General features: G+C 33.8%; 1 protein-coding gene and 2 long non-coding RNA genes across 3 annotated transcripts in view; 2 read left to right on the top strand and 1 right to left on the bottom strand.

Annotated features, from left to right (window-relative positions):
• Positions 1 to 18,123, bottom strand: part of LOC138315985 (copine-3-like) — a 73,447-nt gene that overhangs the window by 24,755 nt on the left and 30,569 nt on the right. The gene's annotated exons all lie outside the window — the stretch shown is intronic.
• LOC138315986 (uncharacterized) lies at positions 4,175 to 16,424 on the top strand. Its single transcript, XR_011207570.1, has 2 exons — positions 4,175 to 4,526; positions 13,789 to 16,424. It is a non-coding gene; the product is annotated as an uncharacterized lncRNA (long non-coding RNA).
• LOC138315987 (uncharacterized) lies at positions 4,542 to 11,212 on the top strand. Its single transcript, XR_011207571.1, has 2 exons — positions 4,542 to 4,900; positions 10,115 to 11,212. It is a non-coding gene; the product is annotated as an uncharacterized lncRNA (long non-coding RNA).

The following is an 18,123-nucleotide window of genomic DNA, read 5'->3' as shown; positions in this document are numbered from 1 at the left end:
AATAAGGCACAAGTCATAGAATTGTCTCTGTTACTAAGACTGTTGCATGTATATAGTGTAGGAGTTGTCTCCCCTTATATCAGAGAAATGCCAAGTTAGGGAAATCCATGTGGGCAGAAACCTTTCAGAGAAATTTAGCCTTAAATTCAATTATCAAAATCAAGAGTAAGTCGGCCATTTTGCTTTTTTATCGGTTCCCAAATGCAATATGCATAAATAAACAAAATACTTGACAATTAATTACATTAAACATAAAGAACTTTTCATAAGAAATTAGTTTATGATATATTTAGCCTCTGTGACCTTGAAAGATGGTCAAGATCATTCATTTTATCAGACTTGGTAGCCCTTTAACTAGTATTGGGACAATTGTCTCTAACTATCGTTAACTATCCGTCAATTGTCATATGGGCAACAATCGATTGAACCCTTGATGCTATCAATTGTCTTTTGCGTTTTTAATATGACGAAACACCACTGGGAACTCCTGGGATGTAACTGACATTATAGAGGTACAGATGAATGATCAGTAAAACATCCTGCACTAATGGATAAGATTAATTCAATGAAATCAGCATCAATTGGTTTATTAAACAAAAAATAATCATAAAGATTGCAAATATAACAAATAAAATATTAATTCAAAAACATGCCTCGTAACCGATTGTACTATTGATAATTGATTATTTTTAATGTCCAATTAATTGATTGTGATTTTTCTGACCATTTCCAACACCACTTTCAACCCAGAATGCTGCAGACCCAATATCAAGTCAGGTCTAGGCCTCTCAGCTAATGACAAGAAGTTGTTTAAAGATTTGATTTTCTTTGACCTTAAATGAAGAATAAACATTCATTTGAATAAATTTGGTAGCACAGACATGCTTCAGACCCAACATCAGTACCTTGAGCCTTTCAGTTAATGAGAAGAAGTCATTTGAATGAAAAGTGGATGATGGCAGATGAAGCATGATGACTATAGGTTATTCAAATACAATAATATTCACCAAACCCTGCAACAAGAATCACTATGCTCATGAGCATTTAAGTATTTTAACTTTATTACATGGTTGTAAAAGATGTAATGATATCGAAAACAGGGATATACTGTTACATGTATCAAATTCTATCTAACAATCAAATAGATTTTTCCACGATTAAATGAATCTGTACTACATAAATATATAAAGCTTTTATGAAACTCATACTCTTTTTTTAGCCATTTTATAAATATGTATTTACCTTATCTCAATTTTATTTATCTATTTATTTACTTAATTATCCTTAATTATTTTCTTTATTTTTGTTTCCTGTATGAGTTATATCCAATGGTAAACTATTTTTTCCTGTACGAGTTATGTCAATAAAATTTGTTGAAATTGAAATGACTATAGGTCGGGATTATAGTCATCCTGAACCTTAACAGGCATATACTTTATTTTGAAAGGACTGTGAAATTATGTTTTGAGGAAATCAAGGGTACTTAGTCAAAACATTCATGGTCAGGCACTCCACATCTATTTATATCTGATGAGAGAATCAAACCCCTGCCTTCTGGATAATAGACTACAGTGTGTTGGTATAGTGTTACACAAAAAAACATATTGTATGACAGTTGTATAACTGGGTATTTATATCCTGACAACAATCATTAATGTCTGATATATACCCCCAGCCCTCCTTTGTAGTAATGTCCATTTCCAATGTGTGATGACGTCTGTCTTTCTTAGCAACCTGAATGATATAACAATGCCTGAATGAATTAACAAGCTATAGACAAAATGTATGTACTAGTAGGTATTGGGTGTGGCTCAGTTACAGCCTGGATACACTATTTATTGATAAAACAATCCTATGTCAACATTACCAGCCAGACAGGGACACAAACTTGATGTCGACACTTGAGATTCATTGATTAAAGCAGATCAATCTATGTTTTTTTTTCACCTTTTAGTTTACCAGGTAATCTCACTTTGTTGGACAAGTATTAGATCAAACATTAACTGTGCTTATCAAACATTTGCTTTCAATATAGACTGCAATGCATTTAACCCATATTAAAGTGCAGAAAAAACTTATATTTGCACTCCAGTCATTTTGTGTTAGAGTTACAAATAGGAAATAATTTCATTATAGGAAGAATCAGTACCTACCATAAGAATAAAGAGAATTGTACAAACGCCTTCTTTACAATCTTTCTACATCACTACTCTCAATCTAGCATTTACATATTTATTTCCTTTCCAACTGATGGGTTAGAATATCGTACTGACCCTGATTAAGTCGGAGTGCAGTGTGAAACAGAATTGGCTACATAACCTTAGATGAAGCCACAAGTTTTGACTCTGACTACCTTATATCTCCTAACAGGTTCATATTGTCATGATGTAGGTGTGTACATGCCATATGGACATTCTACACCAGATTTACGCTTAGGTTGCTCCAGTAAGGGGCAGTCTGTAAGTGTATTAATTACAAGACTTTGACTTCAAAATGATATTGGCTGTTCACAAATTGCTACTGGTAAAAAGGCCAAACAAGTGTATATATAAGCAATGTATTTTCTCATCTGTCGTAAAACTTGTAATAGTCTCATTTCTACCAAGCCTTCCATCAATATATATACAGAGGCTAACAGTTGTTGCACTGAATTGCAGCATATTGAGGGTAAAAAGGATGAAACAGTCAAATTGCTTGGAAATCTTTTTTCTTAGTGCTAGACACATACTTCTTTAATTGAAACATCATTGATTTAAGGCTGTTTGCTCTCTGCTTTACAATACTGTAACGGCAGAGGAATACTTTGTTAATTATAGAATTACAATGACACTACAATATAGGCCTGTCAATACCAGGACAAGCATCAATGGATACCAAATAAACAATGAGGTTTTTATGTCTAAAATCCGGTACAACTGCCGACCTTGATCTGTGTCAGACACTGAAATGATTGTAACAGAACTTTAAATTTGGAACTATTGTAAGGCATAGTATTTATAATTATTATGACGTGTAGATATGTCATACAAGTCTGATTGTGTATAGAGTTGATTTTTAAAATAGATTCAGCACAGTTGTATACATTTATGACACATTCAGGTCTAAAGTGTGTAATTTGATTTTTTAAATCTTTCAAAACTGGAAAGGTCTGAAAGACTTAAGTATGCCTTGCTTCTGTTTCTGCCAAATTTCATGAAAACAAACTATTACCAGGGACTGAGTACAGCCACAAGTTTTTGTATTGGCAAACTTTACAATCAAATTGATTTCCATGGAGATCAGACATCATATGAATATTGTCCAATCAAATGTCTCCATTTGGTGCTCATCTTGAAATGTTATTCTGTTTCCAGCCAATCAGAAGCTGCAGTGGCCATCTTAAATGTTTGATCCATTAATTAATACTGTAGACCAAGCTGAACGCACCAAGGCTGCAGATGTAAGCCAGGAGGCTGATAAGGGTCAAGGATTGGTGTCTCATTATGGGTTACAGTTTATAGTTCAAGGTTCGAGAGGTTATACTTTCAGAATAAATGCAAGCATATGTTAATTCTATGAATTGCGCTATTTACAAATAATTCTGTATGTGTTTATATAGCAAATATGTGAATTCATTCCTGCATCATCTAAACCAAAATTGTCCTAAATATCAATTTAAGTTAAATATATTATAAGTATATATCCTACAAAAAATCTGTAGTAGGGATAAAAAAGTTAGTTTCTTACATATGCGCTGATTAAAAGGTCATGCAGTTCTTATTATATAATACACCTAGAGCGAATCAAATATTTAGTATTTAATTGAGATTATAATAGCCATTATCTGACAAACAATGGAAATTACAAGCCAAAAACATATTGAAAGAATCGAACTTAAAGTAATTTAAATTACATGAAAAGCAGTTAGCTAGAACTTAAAGGTCAAATTATAAAAGACTTCAAAATATTCGACCACACTGTCAATCATTAAATCTGCATCTTTATTCAACTGCAACAAGATTGAGTTAAGGCTAATAACAAACAGTCAAATTTTAGCTGCTGTGAAGTTTAATCATGTTAACCAAAGGGTTTAACAAGTCTTGTAAAAATCAACACCTTTGATGAATGGATGACTGAACAACAATATTATTGGCACTAAATAAATTCTTATATGTGTAAGTGGATATTGTAAGACTTGTAGTTACTTTTGCTGAACTAAAGGTCCAGTTAAGTATTGACTTTAGGGCTGACCACTGGCTAGCAGACTGGCCACTAGCTATATAAATATTTAGGGAGGGGGTGTATGGTATACACGTGTATACACTATAACCAGGTCAGCTCTATTTACACACTACACCAAATTTCCCACATTTGTGTGTTTATTACAGTATAGTGACTTGGTGTGTATAGTGACATTTGGGCGTGGCGGTACTCGGCTTTACAGTACTGGCGTGACTATCTCACCAGATTCTTTACAGTAGAGAAGGTTGCGTACAGGGTTTGATATACTTGAAGGAGGACAGTGATATCGTTGGACTACAGGTAAGGTAGGTATCATTGTTTACTATTTATTGATGCCATGACGACTGCCGGAGGACCCGCCCGCGTCAATGTATCCCCATAACTCACTGGTCCGTCGGTTTTGCTGTCCTGTCAATAACTCTCCACTGATGCTTAAATAATATTAAAGTTTGTAGCATAGAAAGTTGTAGCCACCCCATTGCAGATTCTCAAAGGCGAGCTACCATTTTAGATCTGTAGTTATATAGAGTGGAGATCTACCCGACTCAGACCACTACCAGGGTGACTATAGCTAACACCATATCAGGTGGAGCTAGAACCGTAGCAAAGGTTTTTGGTGTAAGAAGCAGCTGAAGTGATATCATTTGTATGCATGGTTCCAAACCAAGGCTTTAAGCAGGTAAGACATTGATAATCTATATTTGTAAATCATTGATTATTTTTACCTGCTGCTGTTCACTCTCCGTGAGATGCTAACTGTGACCGACGACACTAGTATGAAATATTGAATGGAAAATTATACCAGACCTAGTGATAATGACTGTGACTGACAATAACTTAATGTGATACAGATAAAAACCTGCAGATTACCAGACAGTGTTAAGAAAACATCATTTACTCTTTATAATTTTAATTCATTTGTGAAGATAGATGTAAAACTCATAATCATATGGACAGCAATAATGTGCAGAATAATGTTACTTTGTAACATATAACATAATCATTTTATGAGAAACATGGACTTGAAATGACTGACTCTCATTTTAAATGCGAACTCTATCCTCCTGAACTCCTCCTAAGTAATGGTATGTAACAGTAAGATAAAGTCAATGAAGCAGAAAACATACAGCATGCATTATTGTCCTGAAATAAGTTCACTTTTTCCCCGGAGAAAGTTTCAGATTTCTGATCTTCACATGATCGTCTGGGCTCAATTTTCACAAAATAATTTTGGCTGTGTGTAATTTTGTGGGCATTTGATAGAATAAATACGGTGTTTGTAAATGTAGTAACAGCTGGGTACTTGTACAGATCTGGGGGCTAGATATAACTACATGGTAGCTAGAGCTACTCCATCTCACACAAACCCATCACAATACCTGCTTCCTGCTGTATACAGTAACAGATGGAGTGGTAATACAAGTATAATCTATAACCTATTGAGCTTCTAATTTACATCTATAAACTTAAATATGAGATCATCAAGTAATATAGATTTCAGATCCTTACAAAATTTCTAAATGTTAAAGCAAGTCTTTCAGTTCTTGTTGGAAAAACTGCAATGGTATAAAACGTTTTTGCATGTATAAGGTATAGTATTCTACAAATATATATTCTGTAGGATACCGCATACAATCTTCAAAGTTCTATACAAAGTAAATCCTGATAGGCTATGATACACAGGCACCATGACCAATCATCAGGGCATATAGGTTCAAAACTGATGGAAAATTCATATATTATACACAAAAGAGCTTTTCATTCCTGAAAGATTAAAACTTTGGACACTTGCTATATTGTAGAGTGATGCATGGAAACTTCATTCAAACCTACATTTACAGACAGTACATCATGCTCCACATATCATAAATGTGCTGTAAAGAATGTTTCATTCTATCTGCCCTAACTGTTGCTATGGAGACCACTTAGTTTACCAGTTGTAGGAGACATGCTATAGACTAATGGGATATGATTTCTGTGATATTATAATGTACCTACTATTTATGGAGGATGACCGTCACCAAATAGCTGATAATATGCCTAACTATCTTCATAATAACGCATTATAATAACCAATTATAGTGGAAAATAACTTTAATAGAGAGACATGGATTATACATGTGGTCAGTCTGTGGCTGGCATTGATAACATTCCTCATACTACTAGGGTACACATACACCCACATACATTTCTGCTTTATGACTACATACACCCCTGTTTATGTTTGAAATGAATATGAAGATTGCAGTTATATTGTTATTCATAACATCCCAAACAATATGTTTGACTGCTATGATGCATTATTTCTAACTTCATAGACATGCTTAAATCCTTTTCTGCAATTAGTTATTACTGTCACATTTAAACATTTTAAGTGATATTATCAACTCTATAGAATTATATATAACAATGCAAGTCAACCCAATACAAAATAGCCTGTGGATGTATTTCATCTCACACAATACATTAACTGGCAATTCTTCATAGCTGGAGGAAGTTCAATTTGATATGTGATGATAGAAATCTTGGTGAATGAGAACCTTGACACTTATCAGTACTTGTATATATCACTAGAGAGATGACTGAAGTACGATACACTCATCATACCCATCAGGAACTGAATGAAGTCAAGGCGTCTTGTTACTCACCAGTGTGTTTCCTCATCAGAAGAGCAAACTGTTGTAATATGTTAGTACAATGTTAAAGTAGCTAGTGACTACCTAACAACAACTGAAAGGACCACCCCATTATACCCTGAATAACAGCTAAGAGTGTAATGCACAATTAAAACAGCAGAGGTCAGCAAATGACCACATTTCCAATTATTGAAAAGTTCCAGGCACAGTCTTATTCATGTACAACAAAGAAAAGAAATCAGAAAAGAATGAAGCAGACCACATTCAGATTGAGCTTAACCTTAATTTGGCCAGTTTACAATACAGATGCATCACTTCTGATGGCAATACAAACAGTAAAGAAACTTTTGAAAGAATATTGCCCCCTCCCTCCTCACTGTTTAATCAATGAACGTTCTAGGTCAATTCAATTTTATTCTAAAAAATTCTCCCCTATACAAAGGATATACTATCCATTGTTAAGTACTCTTCTTCTCCACATCACTGTTAGATCACCTTACTAGGTTTGACCATGGACAAACTAAATCAAATATTCTGTTTTTATACAGCTTATTAGTCTCCTAAAACAATGTCATAAAGTAAATATAGTTAGAACAGCCAGACTTTTAATGGACACAAGATAAAGCATGTAAATGTTTGTACATACTGCCTGTCTTTATTTGTTTCCAAATAAAAATTAGTACCGTCGGTATATTAGTGAAATGTATTCAGTGATAGCACTATAATGTGACACAGGATGTCCTCCAGGAGGAAATCCTGGTTAAATGATGCAATTATGACATTTTAATTGTTATGTTCTCATGTGGTAATTTTAAATCCTTTATTTTTTTATCTTAATTTGTGGCATTGCAAACCAATATGAATATGAATGCTAACATTAATAGCAGATCGGTAACATCCTCAGAGAACCATGATATACATGACAACAGTGTTCTGACATAACTATAGGTTTCAGCTATTTTTTGCCGAGCAGGCAATCACTTGATTGAACCAGATGATTAACAATCACCTTAACAAGAAAACATCCTGAAATACCAACAATCCTTTAAAAATGCAAATGTGTAAAACTATAAATTTTTCATACTTGGGATGTTTTTTTCTGCCAATAGATCTAAAGGTGATCGGGTGGTATAAAAGGCGTTAAGTGTTAGACAGGTACAACTCTACCCATGACCTCCAGGTAAGCTAGGGTGTATAGAAATTCACAGCATTGTCAATATCCTTTTCATGTTTTAGTAAACATTTCTATAGCAAACTTTTATTGCTTCTCACAGCAGAAAATGATCTCAAGAAATACGTCATAGGTACAGAATATTTCTAATGCATTTGTAAAGTACAGAATAGAGGATGTAAACATCAATGAAAATAGCCTTAATTTATCAGGCATAGTTATTCAATTCCATAACCAATTAATTTTAAAGGTGAAATGTTTTGAATTTATCTTGAATCACATAATCTATTATTATTTGATAATTCAAGTACATTCACATTTTCAAATAGAAAGCGTAATGATAAATCAAATGCTTGTTAATTCAAAAACATGAATTCCTTGTGTGAAGGATCATTGGATTTAGTGGGGGATGAAGGTTGACAGCATGAATGCATGATATAGGGATGTTGGTTAGTACTGGAGATGGAAACACTTTTTATGGAATTTTAGATTCATAAATGTGTACAAACGAGTATGTCTCATAATAAAAATAAAATAATGTATCGATTGTCCTTTCCAATAATATTTGAGTCAATGGTCCACGTAAAATTGAAAATCAATTTTGATATCTATCGAAAAACATTAACTTGTTTGCCTTTGATGAAAAAATACAAAACTTTCTACATTTCTGAATAACATAGTTTCCACAGATACTGATTAGGTTTTATAAACACCATCCCTCCACCACTACTGGTGGTAGGACCCAAACACACACCAAATAAATGGGGCATAACATGCCTAATGGCCTAATGTTAAAACTTCAAATATTCAATTCCATTTGAAAATTAGGGAATCTTCTATTGGAAACAGATTTCATTCCAAACAGGTAAATTTCATTTTAAACAAATTTCTATTCAGATATAGATTTAATGACTGCTATCCACCTGTTATTCTGACATAGCAATATTCAGGCTTATACCTGTAGTTTACCTGTAGACACCTAATGGTGGAGCTGTTTATCAATATTCATCAGATGTTTGTTACCTGCCATGGTTATATTAGTATACAAACTCACGCCATCTTACAGCATTGTGATTTGTGTACAGACTCTGGTCAACACAAAAATGGGCTTACTGTTTGTGTAAACATAGCAGAAGGCAAGATACTTCATACAACATCAGGAATTCAGGTCAATTTAGTTATTAATGTTTAAATAGACACCGAGATAGAAAAGTCTTGGTGAAGGCAAAAAAGTTGCACCATATGGAAGACAGCATCAAAAGTTGATGACAATCACAACAGCTTCTGAGCATAATTTGGTTCTGTAGGTTTATTACTGTTAACCAGCCTTGGAAACTCTCTGATATCCAGTTGATAAGTGAAGGAACCTACAACTCACTTAGGAAACCGATAGTGTCAGCTCTATTCACTTCTCTCTTCTAGGACAACAAGATACCATCTGATAACTTTATCAAAGAGGGTGAGTTAAGGGTGGTGGGGGTGGATGTTTGAGAGAGGTGATAACAGTGCTAATTAAATCACAGATCAAATCAACAAATGTAATCTTGAGGTACATCAAATCACCTGTACCAAAATGCACACTAGTTGTAATCAATATGTGAGCCCTTCAATTGAGAACATGATTGTGTCACAGCAAACAAACCATAAACAGTACGATAAAATCTCTAGTGATGCTTGATTGATTCTTACCCTCAATGTTGTTTACAGTTTCCAAGCAACGGTGATAGCCTAGTTAGATTTAAATATGAAGACACATCTGACATGCGACATCCCATATATGTACGTCAATCAAAAGATTTTATATAGCTACTGACGACTGAAGACTGTTCTTGTAAACACAAGTACATAAGTCTCTATAATTAACAGATCTACATGTATATATACTAATATTTGATTTGTCTTTGCAAATAAAAAAAGTTTGTAGTAAATATTTGAATATTAACTTTAAAATTATTTCCATTTTTTGTTTGGTTTGTCAATTTCTTGTCTGTTAAATATAAATATACTTTGAACCTTACACGTGTATAGATACATTTTCATGATATTAGCGTTTTTTAACTGTTGATTTCTCTCTTTTTCTTTTCAGATATCATAGAATTGACGTTGCTAAGTAACAGAAATGGGTTTAGGTGAAGGTCAAGGAGAGGGCCAAGGTCAAGGAAAAGGAAAAGGGGACCTGTGCCCAGGCATACTATGGGGGATTTTGTGGTTTCTTATACTCTGGTTCCTGGGATGGCCTATAGCATTTTTTGTAGCATGGTTATATATCTTCCTGCTGCCATTTTCTGCCTGTATTGATGCTCTGACGGGAGTTTGTGAAGCTTTGCTCGGGGTCGTTAAGTTACCACTGACATGTGCGGAGAACATGATCGCCATGAAACCCCTATGTGGTGGATAGATACAATTCAGACTTTAGGGGTTTAGTGACAATAGTAATTACTATACATGTTTATAAATGCAACCAATTCAGAACTTCACCCCAAAACAGTTTTCCATAAGAAAATACATACGGTTGTATTTACTTTACAAACCGTTTACAAACGGAAATCTGATGAAATTAATAACCAGTCAGAAAAAATCATTTGATTTAATTATTTGTTTTGTCTTCATGATGTGCAAAAGCCAAGGACTGGAACTGTACAAAATGGAACTTTTCTTCCAACAATTTTGCTTTTTAACAACATGCACAGCATAACTTTGAATCACTTGAGATGAACTGTCCGTACTTCCTGTTTGGCTGATGTAAGCAAGCCTCATTGTTAATAGTGTTATACACATTGTGCATATCATTCCGGATCCACCTCAAGGTCCTTTACTAAAACAATTCTCAATTGTTTAAGGAAGTGCTTGTATCTAACATCTTATTAAAGGTCTGTGATAATGAACAGGACTTAATGACTTAATCACATGTATCTCTACCCAACTACACAACTTAATATACAGCAAACAACACAAAAACAATGGGAAAGGAAGAAAAGGCCAGAGACTGGATTCAAAGTTATGCAACATAAAGTTTAGCCTGTTCTATGGAAAGACACAAACTCCAAAGCAATAAAGGTGTTGGGATTTGAACATTTTAATTTTATTCAAAGCTTCAATTAATGAAGGAGGTTTACAGGCATGATGTCTCCCAAAAAAGTGCTATTATATGACATTTTTTACAACAATAAATTATTTATGATAAGGATTGTTTTGTTTTTATTTACCGCGTACATGATCTGGGCATTATGGATGTTAGCCTGTTATTCATAAGTAAGTCCAGATCTGCAGTAGACCCCACTGTACACAGTAAATCTATAGCTCTGGAGACACCGCTAATGTGGCTAATATTAAACGATTAGCATGTATCCTCAGACTAATAGGGATTCTAGGGCATAAAGATATAAGGAAATGTCTGTTTCAGTCATTACTCAATCCAACATTAAAGATAATCCATTTTAAACTACTCAACTATTTCTGAGAAAAATATCAAGATTATAGATATGTCTGCCAATGCTAATTAAAATATTAGTTGTCCAACATATGACGAAGTCCAACTCTGTTTTACATATGAAAATGTTTAACTCTAATTTGCATCCAATGGGGTCTAAATCAAAGATGGATATGAAGAGGTCTTACACAAACTTGTATAGTATGTCTAATGGGATCTGTGTAGTTCTAATTAGACTATGAAGAGTATATGATGGAATTTAACTTTAACTTCAAACCTGAAAAATCTGTCAACCAATTTATCTTTATCTAAAACTAATGGGTATTAAACATTGCTAATATTCCTTTACCCAGATTACCTGAGTCGACTGTCACCTTAATCAGGACATTTACGACAGGGACGTTGTTAAGTGTACGTCTGGGCCTACATAAGTACCAACCATATAATGTACTTGTAGTGGTGAAACACAAGATAGGCAAACATATCACCTACAAAAATACACATGAGAAACAACTTTGAACCTCTTAAAAATACATAACAAAGACTTAGAGAATATATAACAAAGACTTACAGAAATATTCATGAATTCAAAATAAAATCAAATACCTGTACATCATAATCAAAATATCATATTTTTTCCACAAAACAAAAGTGTTCTAACAAACAAGGTGTTACTATACAACTAACCTAAACAAAGTAATTCAGTCTAGTGTGTGAAGTATTTCTACGACTGTCACCTGTCATAATAAATGCCAACTTTATCCAATACAACCTTGAAATAACATTGTATCATAAAAAATGCACTAGGTTAAGGTACTCGAAATAAACCATTTTTGTTTCAATATTATTTCATCAATAGTTAGCTATCGGGAACCTGATCACGAAGCGTTATACATGTATTTACAAATTTTGCTAAAGAAACAATTTGTACAAAAGATGCTATTAAACACATCATTTTTTCAGTATGCAATGAGGGTTGGATACCGGTGCTTGGTACCAATTTAGTATTGTTACTCGCTTAAAAAATTACCAGTATATACCTGTTTTTAAAGGTACTGATATTCTTAACAGAATTTGAAAAAAATAAACACATGATTTTTTTAAAAGAAAATCCACATGCAAAAGTGACAAAATGAAAAGGACACACACTGTGTGTAAAAACATGACCTTTAAAATTCTTGCAATTCTGTTTTATAAAGAAACATCCATTGTATGCACAATGACTTGTATATTTTCTTATAAAATTACAATATCAAAGCAAATGAAATCCATATGTATTATGCTAGACAACCAATTTATTTCTTCAAAAGTATCAGTATTGTTGAAATACCATGCTACACCGGTATGGTATCATACCGTTTCATTCTTAATGGAATCCAATCCTGCAAGAAATCTACCTTCTCTTAATCACGAAGCTTTATATATATACTGTATTCACAAACCTTGCTAAAGAAACATACAAAAAAGTTTGTGATCAAAATGAATTTACAAAGTTTGCATCTGCATTATAATTATTTATCTCATTTAAATTGAAAGGTGGTCAACTCTTATTCCACAAATGAATTACCCCACAAAAATGGAAATGATAACCTCAAAAGAGAGTTGGTTTACAGGTCATACGACCAGCCAAGCCTGTCACTGTAATGTGGATACAAAATATCTCAAGTACTAAACAAACATCCAACAATATTTAGTTATCTGAGAAAACTGAGCCAAATGGAGGAATTATTTAGCAAGAAATTTTGTCAAGACTTACAACATACAATGTACATGTACTTCAAATGGGTCTAATTCATGTGACACTTGTTTGTGTGGGACTAGTATCTCCAGTGGTAATGGAACGTAACTTTTTGTAATCTTCCCACTGAAATGACGTTAGCGCTGGATATCATCTTTTGACGTCATTCTGTCACCAATAGAAACAATGATACGTATAACCTGGTACGTGAATTATTCCCATTAAAATTGATCATTAGATAATCTAAAGGAGTTCAAGATTCAACTGATCTTCAGAAAGGTTTTAATTTAGAGTAAAATATGTTTTCCCTACAGATTTCCAAAATTGAGGAGAAAGTTCCAGACCCCAATGCTGTTAGGTTAGACTCTAACCCTGGAAGGCTGTCAGAAAGTATTGAAGCTTTTTAGTAACCAATAATTTTTAATGTGTTGGAGAACAAATGGGGACAGCTTACAAGATGTCATGCAGATATGAAATTATCTATAATTTATAAGTGTGTGGGTTAAAAGCATGAAACCAAACAATTCAGTGAATAAGAACTATTTGTTTCCATAAATGAGAATGGTAATAGTTTTCATTTTTCCTTCTCCAGAGTCATCAACTTTTAAAAGACCTAAAGAGCTGGGAGAAGAATGGGTTTAGGTGAAGGTCAAGGTGAAGGTCAGGGTGGTGCTGATGGTGGTGGTCTGTGTCCAGGATTGTTGTGGGCGTTTATCTGGTTCCTTATCCTGTGGTTCCTTGCCTGGCCCATCGCCTTCTTCATTGCCTGGCTCTACATCCTTCTGTTGCCATTCACTGTCTGTATAGAGAACCTTAAGGGGGTATGTGAGGCTCTTCTAGGTGTCGTCAACCTCCCTCTTACAGTCACCGAAAACATGATTGCTATGAAACCTCTCTGTGGTTAGATTGGAAGGTCAAGGGATTCAGCTGCCACAATGAATTTAACATCCATCGTACAACCTTAATGATGGAAAAAATTAAAGCCTCTCTGTTCAAAGATTTGTACAATGGCAGAAGGGATTTTCTACTGTAGCGACAAATTGATCATGTGATATAAGGAGTAAAACTAATCAGTTAATCATGGACATGAACTTTTATGATGAAATGAAACATTGGGCGAGTATTGAATGTTAAATAACATGTGTTCTGGTGTAATACATATCACCATGACAACATCTTGGATGGAACACAGTGTGAACGCTTTCAACAGAACTTTTGGATACATTCTGTGATAGAACATCAAAGACCAAATAACACTGTGTAGTAATTAAATCTACTCTGATAAATAAGGCAAGCTAATATACCAATGTGATCCTACACATGGGACATACAATCCATTTAACAAAGTGTTCTCACTTGGTAAGGTGCTGAATCTTTAATATAATTCAAATGTTATTTGTTTTGTGTTTATTGCCAAATAATAACCAATGCCTTCAATATTGAAATATTTTTCCATGATATATTTTTTCATTTTACTTTTCTTATTTTTTCTCATTTATGAAAGGGTAAAGTGCTTAGATTTATATAGAGATTATCAAACCTGGTGAGAAATGTCTTGTATACCGACATATTCATGTACAATGTATTCAAATTGAACAACAAAGTAACATTACATCAACCTGGAAATAAAGACCATACAAGTAACCATGCAAGTGGCCCTAAAAGCCAGGTAACGTATTTGACCCAATAAGCGCCCATTGCCCTTAAAAAATTTAATAAATAAGGGTCACTTAACAGAACCAAATTTGGACTAGCCTTTCATTAAATCACTGCACAAAGTTAACCATAAAGCATTTTGTAAAAGACATCAATGAAGAAACCTACACAGTTTTCATATTTTCTGTCAGCATTTAATTTGAGGTAAGTGAAATAAGGCCTATAAAAGGGGGAGGGGGACATACATTATGTACATGTATATGGATTGGAGTGCTTATTAGGTGGAATATGGTATGTTTCTTTCATGATCCAAGTAACCATGCCAGTGGCCTTAACAGCTTTGTTTACTTTATTTGAAGAAAGATTTCCACAAATTTAAGTGTCATTTCAAGGAACCAAACATATGGCTTTATGAACAGGTTGATGACTCATTTACAAATATGTTCTTTATAATAGGTTTTTAGCTTTAACATCTAGATTTTAATGTTTTATCATATATCTTAGATTTTAATGTTTTATCATATATCTTTACTTTCATTCATGTGTTCTTTGTAATAGGTTTTTAGCTTTAACATCTAGATTTTGATGTTTTATCATATATCTTGAAAGATGCTCCACCGCCAACAGAGCATAAATGATATTCATCATTTGAGAAATAATTGGTGTTTATTTGTTCATATATATATGTCTAAGTAACACAAAAAATAATATAAAATAATTAATTTTGCCTTTGGTGCATGCCAAATCAGTACTTCATTTCATATACGATACAGTGCTGTGGAATTTTTTCGGAATGCAATGAATTATTTTTTATATTTTTAACTTAAAGTAAAATTAAAAGCTCAAACTTTTCAATATTGGTAATGGTGTAAAGTAAGTCACTTTTGTAACTGAAGAAAAATACTAAATTGTCTGCTCCTGTTCTTGAAAGTGATAAAATACCATTTGTCAGCGGTGGAGCATCTTTAATAAGTAAATACGCTATAGTGTAAATAACCCCAAGACTACCTCAAAGAGTCTATAATTTGCCAATCTATTAAAGACAGTTCTGTTTATTTCTACCCATATTCCATCCTAAGACAGCTCCTTTTTCCCCATGCTGTTTATCCACTATTGTTTTGGCTATGGATAACTCAAAAGTTGGCATTAAAATCTGCTCTAAATTTCCAAATAAGTAATTATACTTACAAATTATGCACTAAAAAGACACATCTTCTACTGAGATTCTTTTTCAATAGCATAACTGAATCAGTATTCCCTGTAACATATTATATTGGCAATAAAAGTTAACCCAAGCCCTATAGTAAGACCATCAATGTATTTTGTAATGAAGGGAAACAATCAATGTATTACTTTTCATCACATCAACATGTAATTAGTGCAGGGTAAATGGATTCCCAACTACCATGATCTGGTGAGTCACATAGTAAATGAAGTCACTAATTACAAGTAGACACTAATTGATTAATATTTCACAAAGTCATATTCTGTATTTTTCTAAGACAAAGATCTGATACATGTCTCTATATATATTTTGAATCTTTTTCATTAAATGCCATATTTAGTATAACCTTTGCAGTGTTTGTTTTTATTATGTATAATGGAACCTGACAGGAATTCCTCCAGTCTAAAGGGCATTCAATCTATAAACAGCACTGGCCTTAATCACAAGAAGGGAAAACAAGGACACTGAAAATAAACATTTCTTGTGTATTGGGTTATCACTAGGACATACAGAGAAAACCAGGAGTGGAATTGATGAGCACAAACTATGCAGTACTAATATGATCACCTTTTCTTGCTATCAGGAACCAAATCACAAAGCTTTATATTTATAAAGCTTGTGAAAGAGATATGTAGAAAAAATGCTACAAAACAAACTTTCACAAAAGTTGATTTCCACATTATTTACATCACTTACAAGTTCCTTTAAAAGGCTGACGATGTTACTAATTCACATACCCTGTGATACCGGACAATGTTTGTGTAGCACTAGTATCTCCAGTGGTGATTGCAGGTAACTCTTTACAATCTTCCTGCTGATATGACGTTAAAGCGAGATATCCGCATTTGACGTCATTTCATCGCCAATAGAAACAATAGGCCAGCACAAACGTTTACAGGTATCTAGTGGTGTGTGTATGAGTCCCATTATTGTTCCACAAATATATTATCGCCATCAACTTGTTCTTAAATGGAAATCAAAAGAGAGTTGGTTTACAGTAATACGACCAGCCAGGTATATTGACCTGATCATTGTGATGTGGATACATAATATCTGGAGCGCTGGACAAACATCTGAACAATATTTAGTTATCTAAGCTCAAACGGACTCAAAGGGATGAAATACTCTTTAGAATGAGTTTTTTTCAAGATTCACAACATATAATGTACATGAACTTCAAATTATAATTGATCACCAGACAATCTTAACAAGTTCAAGATTGGTGATTCAACTGATCCATTTAAAGTTTTCATTTGTAAGTACAATGTTCCAAACAGACTTCAAGACTACATGTACAGAGGTAGAAGAGAAAGTTCATCCAACCTGGATGCTGTCAGAATAATTTCCTGTCACAGAGTCTCTAATTCTATCAGACTGTCAGAAAGTGTGAACACTAAGTACCAGTAACCAATATTTTTCCATGTGTTGGAGAACAAAAGTGCACTGCATATGAGGCAATTTAGAATTTTTTAAGATTTTGGATTAAAAACAAGAGACTTAGAATTTCAGTAAATAGAATATAATTGTTTCCATCAAAGAGAATTGTAACAGTTTTCATTTTTCCTTTCCCAGAGTCGACAACATTTTAATAAGACCTGAGGAGCTGAGAGAAGAATGGGTTTAGGTGAAGGTCAAGGTGGTGCTGATGTTGGTGTTGATGGTGGCGCTCTGTGTCCGGGATTGTTATGGGCGTTTATCTGGTTCCTTATCCTGTGGTTCCTTGCCTGGCCCATCGCCTTCATCATTGCCTGGCTCTATATTCTACTGCTGCCATTTACCGCCTGTATAGAGAACCTTAAAGAGGCATGTGAGGCTCTTCTAGGTGTCGTCAACCTCCCCCTAACAGTCACCGAAAACATGATGGCCATGAAACCTGTCTTTGGGTAGATTGGAAGGTCAAGGGATTCAGCTGCCACAATGAATTTAACATCCATCATACAACCTTAATGGTGGAAAAAATTAAAGCCTCTCTGTTCAAAGATTTGTACAATGGCAGAAGGGCTTTTCTACTGTAGCGACAAATTGATCATGTGATATAAGGAGTAA

Source organism: Argopecten irradians, chromosome 2, assembly GCF_041381155.1.
Source record: "Argopecten irradians isolate NY chromosome 2, Ai_NY, whole genome shotgun sequence".
NCBI lineage: Eukaryota > Metazoa > Mollusca > Bivalvia > Pectinida > Pectinidae > Argopecten > Argopecten irradians.
This window is presented reverse-complemented; position numbering and strand designations above follow the sequence as displayed.